The following is a 23534-nucleotide window of genomic DNA, read 5'->3' as shown; positions in this document are numbered from 1 at the left end:
CCATCACAAACGAGTGTACCTGTGCATGCGTCTGTCAAAACAGAATCCATCAGATGGGAATGTTAACGTGCATGGACACAAGTGTCTGAAGGCGCGTCGAGACAGGGAGGGCTCAACAAGGCCAGATAGACGATGGTCCCACTATGGCAGCCCTGCATCACATAGCGCAGGGGAGGCGGATAGATTCCAAGAAGCCCTGTACATGGCAAACTCTGTATCAAATCACCTGCCCATGCATCCATTCATCATTCCCTCATCGCGGTATAAAAACGCCTGAATATTTACTCACATAACATTAGAAATATCCATTGAGTCTGTGCGTTATGCAGCCTGCAAAATCCACAGTGCCCCAGCCCGTAATTCCAGTGTTGTGAAGTAACATGTATTTGGGAACGTCCGGCCTCATCGCCCACGTCGCTATTGCGCATCCCAAACTATTCATATCAATCATTGCATCCTCGCCATGGCCCCTGTCTCAAGGACATTGAACAATAGAACGTTATATTTGCAGTCAGACCTGTGGGCATCTCCTCGCCGCTAGCTGAAAACCGAAAGCGCCGCCCTTCGAATTCCTCATTTGCAACATCACGTCGAAAAGGCATCTGTGGCCGTTTGAAATCACAAATTAATCCATCTAGTGCGGCTGTGTGTGAAAATGGCAACTGCCTTCACCCACAAATGGGACGCCCCGCCCGTCGTTGCAACTCGGTACAGTGATGCATGAGGGCCCACCGTTACTCGAGTACTACGTTCCACTGACCCATCACAAGTCTGTTCGCGACTGCAAAGATTGTATGTGAAACAATGGGACCATAGCCGAATGTACATATCAACAAATGTTACACGGCCATCGGGTACAAATACATGATTGCAATAGCAAGATGCCATTCCTCGAATTGCAGCGTTGTGTGCGGGACGTGCTCGGCCAAAGGGGAGAGCAGCTTGCACAGGTGGAATGAATCACCACAGGTGGAGGCCATACAGCCTGAAAACACATAAATTGCACACCCAGTCTCCTCCCACAACCACACCCACTCCGAAATGCTACCGGCAGGACTCGCGATGTTGGCCCTGGGGGACCTGATAGCACTGCAAGTACTCCAACTCCAAGAAGAAGACGAACACCAACTACAACCGGCCGCACGGAGGAGACGCAGGAGGAGGAGGAGGCCAAGGCAGGGCCAGCAAGGGCCGCCAGCACAGCCACTACCACCACGCAGGCAGCCCGCAATCCCACGCCTCCGAGCACATCCGTTCAACCTCACTGATGAGCAGATCCACACCCTCTACCGTTTGGACCGGGACACCATAGCCGCCATTGTGGACATGACACAGGCTGACCTTGTCAGCATGATAGATAGCCCAACCGCCATCCCACCCCTACTGAAGGTGGTGTCTGTACTCCACTTCCTGGCCACAGGCACCTACCAGCACACAGTCGGACAGTTGCATGGCATTTCTCAGCCACTGTTCTCACGGACACTATTGCAAGTGCTCGATGCCCTCCTGCAGCACGCAGACGACTACATCTCTCTACCACGCTCGGAGCAGGAAATTACCAACACAAAAGTGGGATTCCATGCACTTGCCGGCATACCGGGTTGCATTGGTGCCATCGACTGCACCCATGTGGAATTGGTCGTCCCACATGCCATGGAGGCCCAGTACCGCAACCGAAAACAATTTCATTCCCTGAATGTACAAATGGTGTGTGACTCCAACAGGATCATTACACATTGTTGTGCCAGATTCCCTGGATCAACCCATGATTCTATGGTCTTGAGGAACTCTACTATACCACGCTACATGGAGCGACACGCAGGGAACAGATCCTGGCTACTCGGTGAGTCTCATTTCATGCATGATGATGTGGGGTATGTGATGCGGCAATGACCTGGCAGGAAGGGGGGGTGTGCGTACGTAGCAATGGCATTCCACATCATACGTTTATCGTCCACATACAGGTGATGCTGGGTATCCACTAAAGAGATGGCTCCTCACACCAGTCCGGAACCCACGGGACCAGCATGAGGAGGACTACAACCATGCCCACTCACGTACCCGTGTAGTCATTGAACAGGCATTCGGCCTACTGAAGACTCGTTTCCGCTGCCTCAGCAGGTCTGGCGGGGCACTCCTGTACCGCCATGAGAAGGTTGCAAAGATGGTCATGTCATGTGTCATGCTCCACAACATGTGCGTACGTAGAAATGTGCCCATGCCCCCTGACGCAGAACTGCAAGCATGCACCTGATGATGGTCATGATGAGGGTGGGGATGTGGCAGCACCTCAAGGAGTCTGCGAGGCACCGGAGGGCCGTGACATTCGTCAGCATCTCATTGATGCATGCTTCTAGCACTCACGCCTGGTGGCTGATACATGGACACGGGACTCGTGGCACTGTGTGTGTCTGGTACATGCACAATATGGACTGTACGCCTATGATGGCCTAGTACACAAAGATCATTGTCCACACATCTCATTGGTTGATCGTGCACTGTTTATGGCATATGTGATATCATGTTGAACACCCTATCGACCCGCCACCCAAGTGAGCCCAACACACCCCCTCCACCCTCCTACCTCCCCCCCGAACACCAGTGTCCAAAGATGCTCATTGTCAGTGGGCTGTCGCTATTGCAAGCCCCCTCTGCGGGTATCAGGGGCACCCCTGCCTGTGGAGCGCAGGTTCCTCCCAGATCTACGTTGGGGGCTGCCCTGGACGGAACTTGCAACGGATGATGTCTCTGCCTGCTCACGTCCATGCATGTCCCTAAGGGTTTGTGAGAGCTCAGTGAGCACACGGCGCACTGCGGCAAGTTCGGCACATACGTCTTTGGACGTCGCATGCAGTTCCCCCCTCAGGCTCTCGGTGCTTCTCTCCATTTGGACTCTCAGGCTCTCGGTGCTACTCTCCATTTGTACTCTCAGGCTCTCGGTGCTACTCTCCATTTGTGCCCTTAGTGTCTCTGTACTTCTCTCCATTTCTGCCCTAAGTGTCTCAGTTGATGTTTCTATGTCTGCCTTAGTGCCCCCACATTCATCGGCATGGTCCTTGAGGAGTGTGGCCAGTTGCTGCTGTTGCACGATTAACTGGTCGAGGGACTGTTGCCTCTGCTGGGCCATGGCCATTTGCGGGGGTGTCACAGAGGGGCTGTTGACCTCATGTTGCCTTGCCACAGGGCTTGTGGGGGATGGCCAGTCGTCGTCTTGTGGGTGCCCCTGCGTGGTATCCTCATGTTGTACGGGATGGGACAGACAGGGGGATTGGGACAGGTCATGGATGGATCTGACTTCGACATCCCCGTCTTCTGTGTCGGAGCATGCTGCCATCAATGGGGTGTCACCTATGGTGCTGCTGCCACCAGAGGCAGTGCCTTCTGTGGCATCCGTTGGGGGGACCTGTGGTGGTGGTGTTGTGGGCATGCTGGCTGCTGGGGTGCCTGTTGATGTTCCCTCCTCTGTGCTGCCACCTGATTTGTGCTGCTGCCGTGTCTTGATGCGTGCAGCTGAGGTGGAGGGTCTTTGGCCGTTGGTCTTGGCCCTCTTTGCAGGTGTGCTGGCAGGGGTGTCCTGATGCTCGTCGTTTGGATCGGACCCTGTGGTGGAGTAAAGGAGGGCGAGGGTTATTAATGGGTCTGTGGGTATTGGAATGGCATTGTATCACATGCATTGGGGTGGTACCTGAGGGTGATTTGGGTCGGGGCCTTGGAGGTGCTTTCATTTGTGTGTGGAGTGAGGGTGCAGTTGTTTGGCAGCCTGCAGTTAGGGTGTGCCTGCTGCACGTGTAGTGGGTGTTTTAGGGGTTTTTAATTATTTATGTATTTATTGTGAGTTTTAAAGTGCGCTATCAGGCCGATGTGTGTGGACGTTCTCCTGGACATGTGTTTCTGTTGCACTATGTGGACACATGGTACTTCACATGATTGGACATTGTGGATTTAGCATTGTTTTATCTGGCCCACCTACCTGAATCTTCGGATGTCTGCACTCCTTTCTCCATCCCTCCGACTCCCTCTATGCTCTCCATTCCGATGGTGGAGGCACAGATTTCTTCCCAGGGGGTCAACTTGATGGGTGATTCAGGACCTCCCCCGGTGGCTGTGGCAATGTTGCGGTTGGCAGAGAGTATGCTGCGGACGCGTATCCGCAGGTCGTCCCATCGCTTTCTGCATTGCTGTGGGTTGCGGGGTGCGGTCCCCACCGCACTTACCCGCTGTGCCACCAGAGCCCATATGGCCTTCTTGTTCGCAAGTGCCGTCCTGGTCATTTGCGTGGAGAAGACGACGGCAGCATTCTCCTGGAGGGTCTCTGTTAGCACGGTGAGTTCCTCACGGGAGAAGTGGACCTGCCGCTTGCGGTCGCACGCTTTCTTCGCTACTTTTCCCATTTTTCTTGGTTTCGCTAGGGTGGATGACGGGTTGGGGTGTGTCTCAGGGTAGTGTTTTTAGTGGTTGTGTGGTTTTTGTGGTTTTATAGGTGTACGGCGGGATGTTTCCCGTTCCGGGCCCATGTTTTTACTTCCGTTTCCGTATATTTACGGTCACCGTACTTTCCGGTAGGCGCACACTGCGGTGTCCGCTGTGATGGGTGGCGGTATTGCACCTAGGGCGCCGTACGGCGGCGGTGTGGGCCGTTTTGGGGTCATTTCCGCCATCGCGGACTTTGCACTTCCGCCATGCCGTGGTGCTCGTGCCCGATGGGTCGGAATGGGCCGCACTTTGCTCCTTCGTGCAATGGCGGAAACGCTATTTACGCTGTGGCGGTCCGGTCAGTCACTTTCCGCCAGGGTCGTAATGAGGGCCGATGTCTGAGGGGCAAGGGCAGTGGACGAAGGGGGCTGGAGCAGTTGGGAGCGGTGCTCTTCTATTTTTTTAAATTAAGTTTTACTGTTCCTATACTTTTATTTTAAAAGAAAACCGTTCCGGTATGGTCTTATTTTAAAATAAAAATATAAGAAGGAAGTTGAAGCGTATATTTCAGTGAAGTGCACGGATTGTTCCCTTAAACAGTAGGTGCATTTGTTCAAGGGTTTGTATGGCGTGCGAGAGGGGGCGTGGCAATGGGGTTTGTGAGGAGCGGGACAGGCCAGCAGGGAACATAGTTCCACTACTTCTTTTCATACACTTAGACCACAGGTCATGGGGACCAGCAATGTCAATCCCTACCCTCTCAAATAGCACTCCCACAACAGGGAGTGGCACCAATGGAGCCTGGATTGATGAGCCACTTTTTCCAGAGATCTGGCATGTGGCACAACTCCTGCAATGACTTTCTACTTGCAGCCCTATCTCGGGCCAGTAGAAGTGCATGGATAACCTTTGCTTGGTTCTCTTGATCACAAGGTGACCAGCAAGGGGGACTTCATGTACCAGTTGCAGAAGGAAGGGGCTGACTTGAAGAGGAACCATCAACCTCCTATGGTCTCCTTCAGTAGACTCTGTGGGCTCACTGTACAGGAGCCCACCTTTCCAATAAATCATGTGCTTCCCAGGAGGTTCACCCTCCAGCTGGGAGCAGGTCTGTCTCCCTAGGCCTTCCAAAGATGGGCACTCACGTTGACCCTTACTAACCTCTTCCCTATCAGGACTACCTTCAACCAATAAACTTTGGAGATCAGGATGGTCATGTGAGTTGAGCATTTCAGGCAGCACCTTTTCCTCCTCTGATTCAGATGCTTGGCCAACTACCTCCACCTCAGTGGTAGGTGAGTTTGGGGGAATATTCTCTTTCCCTCTTTTTTGATTTTCTGACTCCCTTAGTCTTGGATTTACCCTTTGGCTTTGGCTTAGCCTTGGACTTGGCAAGGGCAGCTCTTGTTTGTGACCTTGTGCATGGCCTTTCTGCTGTATCCCCCACAAGACCTAAGTCTCTGAGGTCATTTCCCAGCTGAATCTTTCCAGGGACTTGCCTGCTGGTGCCACTATACCTAAGGGCAGGAGTGTCTATTCCATTGATCAGCACTATGTCTTTAAAGTAGTGCTTGCTGTTTCCGGGTATCCTAGCATAGGATTCTGAAACCCTTGGCTCCCATGAACCCAGGGAAACCAAGACTACCTCAGATTATAGCCCACTGGGGAAGGAATCTGAGGAGAAGGATGCCCCTGTGATCATGTCTTCCTCCTCATAGGAGTGGAAGGCCAGACTCACAGAGTGGACCCCCAAGGTTTTGACTTTACATCCGGGGTCCCCTTCACAGGGTCACTTGCTCCACAAGCCACACAATATCCACTGGGTCTGTACATGTAGGGAGGCTTGCTGTAACCTGAGTTACACTGCTCTGACTGTTCTCAGCTGACTTACCCTTTTTAAACTTTTTGTGGCCCTTCTGGGAAGAAGATTTTTCATATCCCCGCCTTCCATATCATTCTGCTTTTCCCCCTGCTCTTGTTTACCAGAAGTAGGCTTGTCTTTATGGGACACTCTATGTGACACCCATATATCTGCTGCAATGGCAAACATTTCACGATCTATCTCCTTAGAGTCAGCCAGGTGCTGCTTAAGCTCAGGGGAACAAGAAGCAAAAATATGTTGAAGCAAGACTAAATACATCATACCCTCAAAGGTGGTGACCTTGTATCCTTCTACCCAACCAGTCAGGTTTTTTAAAAGAATCAGCAACATAAGAAATCCAATTATTACCTTCTTTTTTCTTGTATTCTCTGAAATGTTTCAAGTACTAGGCAGGAGTCTTCCCTAACTTTAAACCTAGAGTTTGCTTCAATTTTGCAAAGTCTTTTCTGTCAGCCTTTGACATATCCATAATAGCACTACAGCCGGGATGGGGTAGTCGACTGAGCAACCATGCAATCTTATCAGCATCCACGACTTCTTGCAATTCACATGCATACTCAAATGCAGTCAACCAGTCCATGATGTCATTTTGGTCATCATACACACTAAGCAGATCTTTTGGAAATCTTGGATGAGAGGAGGGGTCAGATCCATTATCAGACCCTCTAGTGGAACCATTGGGCCCCTGCAGCTTAGCAAGCTCCAACTGGTGTTCCCTGTCCTCCTGCTTCTCTGGCCTCTCCAAATCCAGCTTAGCCATGCAAAATTCAAGCTCCTTCTGCTTAAACAGAACCTCTTGCTTCGGGAATTCCAGCATGGCTTCAGCCCCAGAGCTGGTCAGTGGAACAGAGGACACAACTTCATCAACATCATCGTCCTGGCCTCTATGGTAGCACTAGTAAACACATTACTGGTACTTGGGATAGCCCCAGTACCTTCTCTGCTATCACATGAAGGCAAAGCCAGAATCTGCATTTCCTGCCAATCTGTGACCCTTTGCATAATTTTGGATTTAGTACCAGTGACTGAGAGCCCCTATCGGTACAAATCTTTCCTAATGTCTCAGACTTGGAGGCACTTAAAGCAATGTCTGTAATTGATTCCATGCTATAAAATAAGGCAGGTGGCTAACTTGAACCTAAGAACACTGTGTCTCTTGTGTGAGTGTAACCTGGGTCCTTACCAGTGGGCAACACTGGGTACTTCCGATCTTATCCCAGCACTTTACACCAATTTGTTAAAATGGATTTCTAAACTTTGAGCTGGTGGGCAGAAGTTTAGGAGGCCACCCTCGGTTTAGTAAAACAGGGAAACCTTCTGGACAAGCCAGACCAATCTAGATATCTGGGCAGGCGGTGAAGACTAAGGGGGTCATTACGAGGTAGGGGGTAGCCATGCCGCTAGTAGCGGCATGGCTACCCCCTTACCGGGTACCGGGTCCGGGTTCCTTTAATGAGGAATTACTGGGCCATTCCGACCTTGGAGGGCCCGGTAATTCTTCATTCAAGGAACCCGGACCCATTCCCATTTGAGCCCCCATAGGGCTCAATGGGAATGGGGGGGGTTCTAACAATGGGCCCGTTAATAACAGGCCCGTTTTTAGCACCCTGGTCTGCTCGCGGGACCGGCTAAGGACGCCTGGTTTTACCAGGCTGCCTTAGCGGGTCCCACAAGCAGAACTCGTAATAAGGCGGTAAGGGGTTGACGGCTCCGGCACCTTTACCGTTAACCCTTTACCGCCTACCTCGGAATGACCCCCTTTACCGTTAACCCTTTACCGCCTACCTAAGTCTCAGGAGGGATGAGAGTGATTGGAAGCCCACAATGAGCACACACAGCACCGAACCACAAATTACTCTTAGACAAGTGTATATGAAAAATATCTATACATTTATTTTCGGCCGGACCAAAAAGACACAAGTAACTTTTGCAAAGAGAGGGTAAGTTTAACACACAAAGGGCATTAGGTAATTCTTCAGAGTTTGTTCCCTAAATTTCGAGTCCAATCCTAAGAAGAGGGGAGTCTTGTGCTCAACAGTACAGCTGTGTCTAAAAACACCTGATCGAGCAGATGAACGAAAAGCGGGTCTTCTTGTAAGGGCTGTAGCAAGTCAGGAAGGGGCTTGAGATGATGAAGAATAAGTTCCCACTATTCGAGGAGGCCATACCCTTGGCAGCAAAGCAGTGTTCAAATGGCAAGAATAGCTAGGGAACGCAGGCTAACCCAGCCAAGTATGAATACCTTTAAGGGATACTCGTGCGTAAAAAAAACGGCTATGCGAGGGGGTCACTAATAAGTGATGCAAGTATTCACTGACCCTCTGCACAGTATGGACCAAACTTTGCCAGTTTAGGTGAGGTTGCTAGTAGGTTCGAGTCTTGCAGTTTCGTGGCGCTCTGGCTCTCAGCGGCTGCAGTTAACAACGATCGTCCATGACGGGACAGTTTCCTTGTCTCAGCTTCCGAAGGAGGTATGAAGAACATTTCAGTGCAGCTGGCTGCAAGGCTCAGGAGAACAGAACAGCAGGAGATCTATAGCGACCGTCACAGCCAGGTAGTGATGCGGGAATCGTGGATGCAGGCAGCGTTAGGCACTCTCCAAATTCGGGACCCAGAGGAGCTAGGCCTGCGAAATTTGATGGGAGAATGCACGGGACCACAAGCAAGTGTAGAGCTGGACAGTTCGCTGGATGGCCCAAGAACACTTCTAAAGGGGATCGTTGATGGGTAAGCACGGGGCGCCGAGAATAGTTGTTCCCACAACTCCAAAGGGTCGAAGAGCCTTGGCAGGCCTTCTTGATCAAAGAAGAAAGCAGGGGTTTGACGGGGCAGCAGAGGGCGAAGGGTGCCAAAACCTTCCAAAGGTTCTCCCGCTGTATTACAAGTCTGTTTCTTTGTGTAGGAGACTTAGCTCCTTCTGTAGTTCGGTGAGATCACAGGTGATCAACCTGGAATGGCTGCAGAGCCCCTTCTCTTATCCAAGATTAGCTTAATGCCTGAATCGAGGACTTCCAATAGAAGATCTGCTCTCTTGCAGGCATCCCAGATGTGGACCAATAACGGCCCATCATGGTCTCAGTTATTCAGGCACTCCAGACATCCTGGCACCACTGGTGTGGATTTGGACGAGACAGTCACAGCCCACTTCCTGGACACACATACGTGATAGGCTGAAGCCTGTGAAAGAGATTGTTTTTCGTGGGAGGCTGCTTGCCCAAAGAAGGAAAACCCGGGTTACTCGATCTAGGTGAAGGCAACGGACAGAACAAAGAAGTAAAACATTATAAAAAGTAACTGCTGCCACCAGATCATCCCAGGCATACTCGCACAATCGCCAAACAATCCTTTGAGGGTGTCTAGGGCAATAAAACAAAAAGGGACCCCAGTGCATGGTACTGGAAAATACATTGTGCACTGTTAAAAAGTTACCAAGAAATGGCAACATAGTCAAAGAAGGACGTGTCAGTTTCCCCATGACAAGTGAGCAAAAGCCAGGGGAGTTCAGCGGAAGGCTGGTCTCCATTGGAAAAAGTCATGTTAGGATAGTCAAACAAAAGCAAACAGTTTGGGTGGGGGGTCCACAAATGGAGGGAGAATTGAACATAAATGAAATCTTTCCTAACAAGTAGTATAATGTGTAAGTGTTAGAAGGCTTGTAGGGAGTGAAAGGAGGGTGGTTGAGTAGGGAGGTGAGAGGGGTGATAGTGTGGGTGGAGGAAGAGGAATAGGGTGAGAGGAGTAGTAGTGTGGGCCTATGCAGAGTAATATTGTGGGCGATTGAGTTGTAGTGTGGGAAGAAGAGTAGTAGTAAAATGGGAGAAGTGGTAGTAGCAGAGTAGGAGGAGTGGGAGAAGAGCTAACATCAAAGGGTCTGAGGCAGGAGAGAGGAGGATTGAAACATTGAAAGGACAGAAGGTTTGTTTGGAGGAGTCCATTGTGAGAGATCAGTTAGAGTCGAAGGGTAAGTGAAAAGATGCAGACACAGCAGGTAAGTTACTTCTTATTTTATAAAGAGATGCATGTACGCACCACTGGCTTCTCCAAAGTCAACTTCCTTTCTGTTATGCCTGATTTCCAAAGACGCACATTCCAATGGAAGATGCCCATCTACGTAGTTGTACATTCAGTGTTCCACATTCTTAGTGTTCCACATTCTCATTCCTCAGTATGAAGAATATTACAGTAAGGTACAGTGGGTACAAGTGAAATCAGGTAAATCTTACAATGCAATTGGAAGGCACGACCTCATTCCCTATTAGAACCCTGAACCTGGGGTGAGAATAGGGAGAGTTAGGAATTCCCTGGAGGAGTTTGGGAGCCTGCTGTTAAGGGAAAATATCATTAGTCTAATTCAGAACTTATACAGGTGGGGTCAACAATTGAAATCACAAACCTGAGTTACGGACACCCAGATTAGGGAAGACGGTTGTGGCAAGGCCATAAGCCCCACAAATACCTCAATAAAGACTCATGAGATCCTTGAGAGTTGGAGTGTGTTCTGCGCCAATTGTGACAGTGGCAATAATGGTCGGCTACTCCGGCCTCCATAATAAGCTCCAAGCAAAATGGGAACCGATATGGGTGACATTCAGGAGGGAAGCATTTGAATCTCCCAGAAGGGGTGCTATTAACACCTTGCTTCGTCCGGTGCAGGAAAAGCACGTACACCTACTATTCTTCAATTGAGACTAGATAAGACGAGGAAGAGCGTGACAGAAACTGTTTATGGGGTAGGTCTGCGATGTGCTTCTTCATGTGCATAATATGGGAATGTCCCATGCTACAAAGTTATTGGCCCCTAAAAGCCTAAAAGTGGAGAACCGGTCTAACGTTTTGGGTTGGCAGTTGGTGGCATCCCTTACACTTTTGCTGCTGAATATGTGAGCTGAAAGAAAGCAACAGAAGGCAGAAGACATTTGTAGGGCTAGTGAACACTCTTGCTAAAAGAGATGTAGCTGCTGTCTGCGGAGGCACTGAGTGTCTGAGGATCGCTAGAAGGAGCGGTGCGCGAATTGACAAACTGAGGAACAGTGTGTGGCGGGCATACCGAGACATGAATTCCTTCAGGAAATGGACAGTGCTGCAGGGCTGTATCATGGTCATTTCTCTAGCTATCGCATGGGGATGCAAGGTGGAGCTGCTGTCCTGGAACACACTCCAACGAATGGGAGGAGTGGGGGTGAGCTGGCCCTTGACCTCTTATGTTGACCATCATGTCATGTCTGGTACAACTGCACGCCTTTGATGATTTGTGCTCAGCCCTTTTATTGTTCAATTAAATTGGTTCTCTAAATTGTTTTTTTTGTTTTTATTCTATCATGAATTCATTTTTTTAAATAACTAATTGAAAAAAAAACTGCATTAACATAGCTTGGCTTCATTAGTCCCGAAGAAGGTCGCCTATGAGTCTAAAATGGGGCAAATGCTTGAAACATGTCCCTTCCAGGCCACCATACGCTGCTATCTCCATGAGCTGTGAAGCGAAATAAAGCCAGGCTGTCCAGAGGCATAGGCAAGGAATGTAGCTTTCCGCATAGTGCCGTCTGCTCGGTGCGAGGCCAGACCTAGAGACTGGGCGCCTGCCTATCATTGTTTCGCCATCGCACTCTTTCCAGTGTGAGCCTGGGACTGGCTGGAATGTTATGAGTGGCAACAAGGAGTGTGAGAACATTGCATGCATTGTACTCACTGGCATTGTATCAGTTCCACCCTGTTCATTTACAGAAAACAGTCTACTTGAAAGTTTCAGTGTCACATTTTTTGGGTTTAAAAATGAAATTACATCAGTCAATCGACATTCAGACTTTGTAGCAAATGTAATCCCTGCAGACATTTTTCTTAGAATATGCAAACACTTTAAAGACGCTTGGTGTGGTTACACTAGTGTGTATCGTAGTCCGCTTTGTGTGGACTAACGCAGAATGCCATAGTGTCTAGATTGTTTATAGCAACACAAAATACAAAAGTCTTGGATACTAGGCGAAGTCCAAATATCCAGTAATCCAATAACGCGTTTTAGCTGAATCTACAGTCATTAAATAAGCAATTATAAGGAGCAGGAACACCGACTTTTGCCAAGCTCCCACAGTCCTCATTGGAATTCAGGGTTTGCGGACGCCAGTGACGCCCCTGATTGGGAAGGTACCTATTAATATAAGCAAGGGATTGGAACCATTCCTAAAATCCGCCAACCTTATCTCCGCCCCCCTTGCTCAAAGGGGTCACACCCGCATGAGTTCAGCAACATATATGGGTAGTCACTTCTTCCTCTATGCGGCCTCTTTGCCGCCTCTTTGATTTAGACAACCTGGCTGCTATTTTGCTAGTTATAACACCTTGATAATTGAAGTTATTACCAATCACTGTATATTAACATGATGCAGCCAAGAGTTTGGAATAATGATTGTTTAAAATAAACATACGCTGGTCTGTCAAGCCATATGATGTCACTTCCTGTGTTGTCACTGTAGGTCAAAGGTTGTTTGATGTCACTTCCACTTTACTTGCGATTTTGATGAAAATAGGTCACTGATGACAAAGTGCATTAACATATTTAGGTTAAAAATGGCACTGGAGTTGGCTCTGGGATTTTTTAATGGGTGATTATGGCATTCTTAAATGTTGTTAACATGTCCTATCCACACACTTATTCCAAGCAACAGTTTGGCCACCTTCAAGCTTTTTCTTAATGCTAACTGCTTGAAAGTGACTGTCGGCAGTCTTCTTCCTTTAACTGTAGTTATTTTTTCCAAACTGCCTGGCATATTGAGTACTACTATATAGCACACCCTCATTGGGGACTGCCTTTCCCAGTCCATTGCACATTCAAACTGAAAGGTAGTTCTTTAGTGGCTTGGTGGCTGAAGAACTCATAATTTCTCGGTTACCTCCCAGGCATTAAAGTTGAACAATCATCTGTTACAGGCATGCTGTCAAAATCCAGGATTTGAGGCATCTACTGAAGGCCACCTTTGACTAGTAGATGTGGCATATCTACTGTAGATTAAGTGAAGGGACATGCAGAGAATAAGAGCGTGAGATATGGGATCAAAATCTGAGATTGGCGAGCAGTAAAAATGTGGCAGTAACTCCATTACAATGGCCCTCATTACGAGTAGCCCGGTAACAGCGGGCTCATTACCGGCATGCCGTAACATGCGGGTCCGTGTCCGTATGAACCCGCTAACAGCGGGTGATTACGAGTGGGCGAGCATGCACATTCCCCCATGCCGGTAGTGGCAAAACCGCCATGCTGGTAAAGGTCCACCAACCCCCCTATACCGGCACTGTGGGTGCCGGCCATTGCGTAACCGCCTCATAACAACCCCTAAATACCGGCACGGTAATACCGGCACAGTATTACTGTGTTTGCAAAAAAGGACCCGGAAATTACGTCATCGCGCAGGAATGGGAAATGGGCCGGTGGCCATCTTTAAAAACACAATCCGTTGCCATCCTCCATAACCACCACTTCTTTCGTGTTGTGTGCCACAACAGAAGCAGGATGTCTAAGGCTACCAAGAAGTCGACCCAAAGGAAGAGAAAGCAGCGTTTTTCAGACGCAGAACTCACCATGCTTGCCAACACCCTTGCACAGCATGCAGATACGATCAGGAGCACTGACCTGAAGCATGCGGCCCAAACAAAAAAAAAAGAAGTATGGCAGGAGGTCGCACAAAGGTGTCGGCAGTGGGGAGCACCCCAAGGAGTGTGCGTGACTGCCAGAAGCGGTGGGACGACCTCCGCCTCCGGGTGAGGAAGATCCTGGTGGAGAACAGGAGGGCCGCAATGGTGACAGGTGGGGGCCCACACTCCCCTGTGAAGTTTACGGCATGGGAGGAGACCGCAAGTTCCTTCATCGACCCTGAATCAATCGAGGGAATTGGAGACCAGGAGGTTGGCGCCGCATCATCCACAGAGGAAGGTGAGTGAACCATCACATCCATGTAGACTAAACCATGATGTGGCACAAGTGATGTGGAAGTGAGACTAGGCAAGGTAATGCATGTCCCAAGGCTACATCAACATATCCATTCAAGAATGTGTGCCACACCCTGCACCACGCGCATGCTGAGTGGCAATCCCAATCCCAACAGAGGTGCAACATGACCCAACCATGCCCATGGAACTCACCACACAGACACCAAACCAATGCCATGCCACCAGCCATGCATTAATTGCCCACATGCCCCCTCAGAACACCAAATGCCACACCCCAGAAATGAAAGGATTGCTGAATGTATGAACATATCACAGCGCAATACATCATAGCTGCCATTTGACACCATCACTGATGACCTGCATCTCTTCTATCCCCCAGGCACCGATTAGGAAGATGGAATGCAGGACAGGGGTGCAAGTACATCCACTGCACGCCAAGGGACCAGGGCCACCGCCACCCCCCAGCCCAAGAAACTGCCTAGAGCAACAGCCAGTGTACCACGCAAGGCAGTAACCCTGCAGGGGACACCTGCTGCCACAGAACAGCAGCAGCCACCCACAACAGTGGGAGGCGTTTCCATTGATGCTCCGCCAGCCACCACAGACGTTGTGTCTACAGAGGTGGATAATGAGGCAGAGAACATGTCCGATACACCCATCCCAAGCCCCATCACCAACCCCCCCCCTCCACAGAGTCTGAGAGCATGGACGATCCGTGCCTCCATGACTCGGACCTAGGAGACTATGACATTGGCATCTTTGAGGAGGACAGTGTCCTGGACGTGGGCCCCACGCAGGTGCCATCCACCACCCTGCCAGCCACCACCCTGCCAGTCCCCACCCTGTCTACCGCCACCCTGGTCACCAGTACTCCTGCAGCCGACAACTCTTTCGAGGCTCGCCTGGCAAGGGTTGAGGCCCGACAAGAGTCCATGCTGGAACTCATGCGGCAACAAGTGACCACTGGGAATGAGGCCATGAGGGCCATTGCCACGGCCATTGCAGCCAATACTGCTGCTGTGGAGGCATCGACATTTGCCTTTAGGGAGTGTATGGGGTCACTTACACAGGCCCTTCTTGCAAATCTGCCGCAAATGCAGCACCCACACCTTGGGTCAGCCATGGAACTGATCATTGACTCCTCCACTGCAAAAACCCCTTCCACCTCGGCACAATCGAGCCCTATGCGGTTGACGCGGAGGAGTGCACAACGCTTGACCATGGCACCCCCGGATACAAAAATTGTCAAGAAATAACAGGACAGGCAATGACATTTTGAAAATGTACATTGGTGAAGGGACCACTGTTTGTTGGCCATATGGGGACATTTGGGTTCTGTGGGGTGGGAGAGGGAGTTTACTGGGGTATTTTTGGTGGGGTTTGTGGGAGTTTACTGGGGTATTTTTGGGGTTTGTGGGGTGGGAGTGCGGGTTTACTGTGGGTTGTGAGGGGATTATGTTCACCATATCACGCCTGCTGAAAATACACCGTTGTGTGCAAGCAAATCATTGGCTGGACATCGTTCTTTTTGTACATGTACATTTATTGTGTGATGGTGTACAGTGGGCCAATTCTAACAAAAACAGTGCGCATGTCCAGATTCAGCCAGTGTGTTGCAGACACATTACTTACATTGTCCCTGCATTTCAAAAGTATTCGTCAATTAGTGCTTGGCGTACAGCATGGCTATCCCGTGCATCACGTAATGGCAGGGGGGCTCCTTCGCCTCCGTCTCCATCCCTTTCATCCTCACCCGGCCCATGCATGTCAATGTCAGGTGGCAGTGGTACATTCCCTCGGATGCACATGTTGTGCAGCATGACACAGGCCATGGTGATCTTTGCCACCTTCTCTGGCCTATATAAGAGGGCCCCACCAGACCTGCTTAGGCAGCGGAATCGTGCCTTCAACAGGCCAAAGGTCTGCTCAATCACAACACGGGTACGAGTGTGCACACGATTGTACTCCTCTTCATGGCTGTTCTGCGGGTTCCGCACAGGGGTAAGTAGCCACGGCCTCAAGGGATATCCTCCATCACCTGCAAGAAGATTCAAATAGGTGTGTGTCACTCTGAACAGCCACCTTCAGGGAGCACGGTCATGGCAGCAGCTATTTGGTGTGGGCATGCACATGTCCCTGTACGTGCCCAAAATAGTCACCTATATGCAATGTATACTGTACAGAGGTATGGTACACAGGATGGGGTTGACTAGATAATGCAGGGTGTAATCCTGCATGCTGAGGCAGATGTGCTGTGGTAGTGCGACAATGTTTAGTCTCAAATTCTTGCTGTATATTGATTGGTATGCATGGCCACACTAGCCATCCGATTCAGTCATGCATTGCCTGCCATCACCATGGTGCCCTGGTTGTGCCTGTTACTTGTTGTCATCCATATGCAATGTTTGTGATATGTGGCCCAGTGATGTCTCCTGTTCCGTTTTGCTGGTTCAGGTGAGGAGTGTTTAGCTCTGCATGCATTCTCCACTCACTGGCTATTGCCACCCAGGTGACCTTCCCCCCCTTTCCCACTCTGGTGCAGTAGTCCCTCCGCTTCTGCATCCGCACACATCAGTAGCCCACAGCATGGCCATGGACCTGTTCTGCAACTCACCAAGTAGCCAGGCACGTGGTCCAGCATGTCGCTCCATGTGACGGGGTAGCGTGCAGTTGCATGGCATCATGTGTGGAGCTGGGATATCGGGTGCAGCAATGGTTGATGATCTTGATGGAGTCACATACCATTTGCACATTGATGGAGTGGTATTGCTTGCGATTGCGGTACACCGCCTCTATGGCATGGGGGACTACCAATTCCACATGTTCGCAGTCGATGGCACCGACACAATTGGGCATGCCTGCCAGTGCATGGAAGCCTACTTTGGTTTCGGCTATCTCCTGGCCAGTCTGTGGTGGTGATATATCGGTGCTTGCATGCTTCAGGAGGGCTTCCAGCACTTGGTTCAGCATGCGTGAGAATAGTGGTTGTGAAATGCCATGCAGCTGGCCCACTGTGTGTTGGTACGTGCCTGTGGCCAGGAAGTGTACCACAGACACCACCTTTAGTGTTGGGGGGATGGCAGTGCGTATTTGTATGTGGCTGGCAATGTCGTTCTGTATCATGTCCACTATGGTGGTGATGGTGTCGCGGTCCAACCGGTACAGGGTGTGGCTCTGCTCTGGGGTTATGTTGAATGGGATTGGTCTGGTGCGAGGGATTGCTGGCTGCCTACGAGGCTCTGGTTGCTGCGCTGGTGGTAATGGCTGGGCCTGTCTCACCCTCCTTCTCCTCCTGTGACTCCTCTGTGCTGCCTGTTCTTGCTGCTGTAGTTGTTGCTGCAGTTGTTGCTGTAGTTGTATCAGTATGGCCATGTCCTCCTGCGCCATGATTGCAAATGCTAGAGGTAGCATTTTGGTGTAGGAAGGGGTGTGGTGTTTAGTTGTGCTCCCTTTGTACTGGCCAACTCTACATTGCCTACACCTGTGGGGGGGGGAGGTTGTGGTGTGTGGGTGTGCTCAGTTTATACTGGCACAGCCTCCTTTGAATCCACCTTTGGGGATTGTGTGCACCTGTGGCAGCTGCCTTGTATCTTGCTTTCTGTTTGCGGGTGGTTCGCGATGCCTGTTTTGCCGGCATCATGCTGGCCATTATTACCAGCTTCGCAATGCCGGTATTTGCATGGATACGGGGTTGGAATTACCCCCTATCACCGGCATGCCGGTATTTGCTCCCTGAAGGGGCGCGTGTACGCGCCTATGCCGCTGTTAACGGCACCGTTGTTTAGTATGCCACTAATACCGGGGTTCCAGGTCGGAATGCTACGGAACGGTGAACGATGCCGGTATTTGCATACCGGCATCGTTTTTCCCTTACTGGCATACCTCGTAATGAGGGCCAATGACTTTTGTGGAATTACCGGATTTACTGGCACTTTTACTGCACCGTCAAACTACGAGCTTGGTGATACAGTGGAGGTGGTACCTCCAGTACCACAAAATTGAGGATTTACCACTGGTGGAATTAGAACCCCGTGGCAAATGCTCCAAATCATCAATGGAACTCAAATAGACTAAAAAAAGTGTTCATATATCTTGCTTCATGCCAGACTTCTAAGGCAAATATTTGAACCCATGCGCTCAGCTTTGTCCAAAAAGAGCGCGTTGCTCCTAAGTTACCCTCACGGCCTCCAAGAATGGAGAGTTATTCCGCTGCACCACTACTAATGATTTGGTGGCTTTTGCCAGATTGTGAGTGGTGGTAACCCGAGGGTGGCCCTATTTCTGAGGAAAATACCAGCTAATTTGCAATGAGGCCCATTTCTTTGTACCCAGACGGCACATTCCCGCAGTGAGGAATATTTGTATTTGTATGTGTTTGAAGAACTATGATGTCAGTTTCGATCAGAAGTGACTTTCAATAACACATTGACAGATTGTTGTACACTAGCAAAATGTAGTGAGGCAATTTATGAGAGTGTAAAAAAGTGGGGCCCATGCCAAGGACAAAACAATCAGAAAAGCTATATAAAAGAAAACTGGCGATTTACAAAATGTAACATTAATCTAAGTGGAGTGAGTGGTGGTGTCAGGTATGGATAATGGGGAGAGGGCAGGAGTCGATCCCTCTTTAGCAAGTAAGTGACATTTAAGCTGAGGTTTGAAGAGATCCAAAGTTAAGCTGGCTTTGATTGTGATGGGCATTGGGTTCCAATGGAGTGGGAGGAGCAGGGAGAAAGAGCAAAAGTGAGAGGAGGCACAGGAAGGATATAGGATAGTGAGGCTGGACAAAGTAGGATCGCAGGGTGCAAGATGGCGAGTAAATTGAGATACAATCAGACAGGTATTGAGGAGTAAGAACATTGATAGCTTTGTAGACTAGGAAAAGGAACTTTGAATGGGCGGGGGGAGTATGCATGCAGAGCCAACCAGCAGGTTGTTGGTAGTTAGAAGTGGGGGAGGATTTGGGGAGGTTGTAGAGAGTGCGTGCGGGTAGCAAAGTTGAGGACTTTGTCCAGAGGGAGGAAGGAATAGAGAGAAAGGCCAAGGAGCAAGCTGGAGCCGTAGTCACGTTTGCTCAGCACTAGGGTGGAGATTTGAATTTTTATACAGTGATTAGTAAGAAAAGGACACGTTTTTCCAATGTTGAGGAGGTTAATATGAGCAGCAGAGGCAGAGGTAGTGATCAATTGTTTCACTCAGAGGCCTCTATCAAAGAATACCTCAAGATTACAAGTGTTGGGCGAGGAAGCAAGAAAGTCAGGTGGGAAGGAGATAGAAGATGGGAGGGTAGGGATGGCATTGGAAGCTGGTAGAAATATGATTTTCTGTATTTGAAGAGTTCCCATGAGGCAGCATGGAGCCATCCAGTGACGAATTACAGTGACATAGTTTATAATCTGTTCCGAGATAGCACGGTTGAAGTAGGGAAAGGAGAAACATATTTGAGAGTCAACACAACAAGGTGATAGTGAAAGACAAAGTACTAGATAAGACTTCCGGGGCCAGAGGTATGAAGTGTAAAGAGCAGAGGTCCACAGACAGATCCTAGGAGGAGTTGTGGGGTCTGAGGATCGAATGTTCCAAGCAATTGTAAAGGATTGACCTTCCAGTTCGGAGGTGATCCAAGGAAGATCACATTTACGAAACCCAAGGTCCTGGAGAGAGAGGAGGGCGGAGGGGCTGACAGTGTCAAAGGCGGCAGAAGAGTCTAAAAGAATCAGTATATAGAGAGTTTGGAGTGGTGACTGCAGTCTCCGTGGAATGTTTACTACGGAAGCCAGACTGAAGTGGATCTCCAAGGCCACGATTTAAAACAGCCCGCTCAAGGACATCTGAATTATGCGGATGAAGAAAAACTGGGCAATAGTTTGCTGGGAGGTTTGGGTCAGCAGATGGTTTCTATAATAGGGGTAAGACAATTGCACATTTCAAGGAGGCAGGGAAGTGTCCAGCGGGGAGAGAGAAGTTAAAGAGCTTAGAGAGATAAGGGCAAGGGATTGAGATCAAGTCTTTGGCCATTTGGTGAGAAAAAAAAGGTCAATGGTCATAAGATGAGTTGGACATGTGAAGGAATTACTTATTTATTTGCATTTTTAAAGCACTCACACAGCCCACGGGCATCGAGGTGCTGTTACAGGAATTGTTTTTTAGTTGTATAATTGTTTTTTTTTGTCTTCGTTGCATATTGATAACGTGCTTAAATGCCCAGAGGTGTCTAAGCGTGGAACCGGGGATCGGACCTGTGTTGCTTTGTGTCATCTTGCTTCCAAGGTGAACACATTGCAGCTGAGCTATCCTCCCGGGACTGGGTGCTAATTCAAGGAGCAAGGTAGGGGGAAAGTAGTTGCGATAGGTGGGAAAGGTGGTGGACAGAAGGAGAGTTGGGGGGGGGAGAAAGAGGATACCTGTCATGATTTTTAGAGATTTTAGAGGAAAAGTAGTGAGCAAAGTCATTAGCACAAAGGGAGGAGGTGAAGGATAGTGGCTTGGGAGGTGTGGGCAAAGCTTCGAGGGAAGATGAACGTTTACAGGGTTGATTGCAAAAGGAGGATATTAGGTTTGTGAAGTGGGAGCATTTTGCAGAGTCCAGTGCAGAGGTGAGGGCAAAAAGGATTTTTTGTGGGCTAGGAGTAGGGAAGGGTTCTGTAATTTCCACTAAACCATAGGCCAAGGCTCTTTGTTTTGAGGGTCTGAATTTCACAGGTGATGAAGGGCTGAGCATGGGAAGCTAGGAATGCATGAGCAAGAAAGTGTTGATGAACTAGAACCATACGTGTGTAGTGAATGTCAGAAAAAGCACAGTCAATTCAAGGGGCATGAATAGGAAAGGGAGGAGGCAGGTCCTCACATTATTAAGGTAAGGGGCAAGAGAGCCCTGCCTGAATTTCCTCTTAGTCATTGAAGAGGGGAGAGGAGAAGTAGAAGGTGGAGTTAACGAGATGTTAAAGTCAAAGGAGGAGAGTGTATTAGAGAAAAAGACAAGGTCAAGAGAGTTCCCACCATAGTGGGTAGGATGGCGGTTGAGGGAATAGTGGGAGTGGTTAAATAGGAGGGAGTTAAGTTCCATGCAGGTACCTTCAGAGGGCTTTGGAAGGTTAAAGTTCCCCAACATGACAATTGGGATGTTGGTAGGATGTGACTCAAGAGGAAGGTTCAGCTCAATGATAAAGGAGTTGAGAAGGCCAGCGGGTCGGGAGAGAGCCAGAACTGTGTGAGGAGTGGGAGGGAGGAGTTGAAAAGTGGCATATTCAAAAGAGGAAGAACAGGATTCAGGGCAGTGTTGAGGGCCTTATTACTGAGGCAACAGAGTCACAAGGGGAGATCCAGGTTATTGAGACAGCAAGAAGTGAAGGTTGAGGGTGATAATAGTCCAAGTGGTCAGTGATGTACAAAGACTTGTTACAGAGGGGATTGTGAATTCCCGAGACCAAGTGAAAGCGTGTTAAGAGGTGGGGGAGAGGAGCAGGTGTTGTGTGGTAGGTGAGGGGGATAGATGAAGTTAAAGATCATGGGAAAACCGGAGCATTTTATTTGAGGGGTGCTGGTGCAGGGGTGATAGAAGAAAAAGGGGTAGCTGGAGAGTGAGGCAGAAGCGAGACATAATTGAGGGTGAAGGCTATGAGATAAGGGAAGGAGAAGAGTGAGTTGAAGGAAGAATGGAGCAATGTCATGGTATATGATGAAGGATAGAAGGAATAGGTAAGCAAAGATAATGAAGAAAGGATGCAGCCCAAGTGTGAGAGAGAGCATAGGCGGGTGAGCAGAAAGGGAAGGATTGGATGGTTGGCTGAGAAAAAGTAGGTGTAAATTATGAGTTGGGTTAGACTAGGGCTATGAGTAGCCAAAACACAGTCAACATGCCCAAAACAGGAATGTTCATTGGTCATGTGAGAAAAGAGAAGCTCTGCAGTAAATGGATAGTCAATGGGTGGAAGGTTGCCTGTACCTAAACAGGCTTATTATCAAGAAAAGGGTTGGCCCCTATATTTTTGTTTTCGAGGGGCTTTCACTTATAAGTAACCAATACTAACCCCACAATAGAGGCATGCTTTAGAACAAGTTCAGCCTCCAACAGTATTGGAAAAACGTTGTCACATGTTTATGTTTTTTATGGTATGTATGTATTTTTGAAACTATGACTGATATGGACTGTGCATAATAAGTCGAAATAAATAAACTTTTATGCACAAGAAAAATACAAAGGCGTTGTGCATTACTAATGATGCGTGTGCACTGAAAGTAGAGTTTTGATTAGATCTGGAGATCTGAGGGAGGGGTAGCTGTTCACTTCGTTTTTGTAATATGTACCTAAACCGCTGGGACGATGGTAGGCCCTTACCTACAGAGATATTGCGAGTTAGGAATTTGATGTGTGGAGTGTTGATGGATAAGATGTAGGACGGCCTGTTACAATGGGCTGCCGTACTGTGTAGATATGTTGGTATGGAGTGTATTTTTGCATTGAAGAGTCTGGAAATGTATACATTATTTCTACTCATTCAGCAGTGATGACACACCTACACCAGTAAGTCAACTAACCAGATTACCTGTCTGTTGTCCTCAAGGTGATCTGTGGAAATTGGACAGTTTCAACTGTAAACTCAAAAAGCACACTGCCGCAGAATATGTGTTGGTGACCTCCATCATTTAATCCGGATTTCTGTTCCTTTCCAATGCTGGAGCCTCAAAGTCAATGAAGATTTTGCTCAACGCCGTGTTCTTGTCATTGTCGGCGACCATTGTGGCGGGCCAGGAGAGCCTGACATCGGTCGTTGGCAGGTTCATGGTTTCAGGCCTCAAGGCTGGATTTCCACCTTGTGGGTACAGTGGTGCAGTTCTGGCAAAGTGGGAGCTAGTGTCCTTGTCAGCCCTGACACCTGGGCTTGTGAGTGCCCCTTTTTAGATGCTCAGCAACATTTGGTTCATTTACACGTTGGAAGATTCCCAATGCAAACCATCATGGTGGCTTTGCACTTCTTTCCTGTCAAAAGTGCTGCTAGTTGGAAGGTGTGTTGTTTGCGTTACAGTAATCATTGTAGCCCACTGTGCCTTGGTGGCGATGGTGGTGGTCTTTTCCAAGCATGGGCTTCAGGGATGGAGATTTTGAAGAGGGCATCAGAAAGGGAATACTGTAGCTGGCGGCATTGGTGTTTTCAGTGGTGCTGCGTATCTATAGTGGCTTGAAGCTGGTCTATGGCTTTGCAGGGTTGTTAACTTTTCTCGCATGACTTTATATTGTGACCTTTCTTTCAGGCTGGTGATGGGGAGGTATAGCAGGCCTTTGTCTGGTGACACCTTA

Source organism: Ambystoma mexicanum, chromosome 3q, assembly GCF_040938575.1.
Source record: "Ambystoma mexicanum isolate Mex_15411 chromosome 3q, UKY_AmexF1_1, whole genome shotgun sequence".
Lineage (NCBI taxonomy): Eukaryota > Metazoa > Chordata > Amphibia > Caudata > Ambystomatidae > Ambystoma > Ambystoma mexicanum.
Note: the sequence above shows the minus strand (reverse complement) of the source record.